Genomic DNA, 244 nt, shown 5'->3' on the forward strand with positions numbered 1-244 from the left:
CTTAGTTAACGTGGCTCTTAACGTAAGCTTGCCAATCCTTCGAGAACGTTAGTGACACTTACCTTTGTCACTAACGTTCCAATGTACCCCTAGGTCTTACGTTAGAGTCCATGTTAACTAGGTTAACGTGGCTTCTAACGTGGCCATCCTTAGCCATCCCAACGTTAGTGACAATGTTGAGTGTCACTAACGTTGGCTCATCCTTCATTCCTCATCGTTAGCTTCCACGTTAACCAAGTTAACA

The sequence above is a fragment of the Arachis ipaensis genome, chromosome B05 (genome assembly GCF_000816755.2).
Source record: "Arachis ipaensis cultivar K30076 chromosome B05, Araip1.1, whole genome shotgun sequence".
NCBI classification, from domain to species: Eukaryota; Viridiplantae; Streptophyta; class Magnoliopsida; order Fabales; family Fabaceae; genus Arachis; species Arachis ipaensis.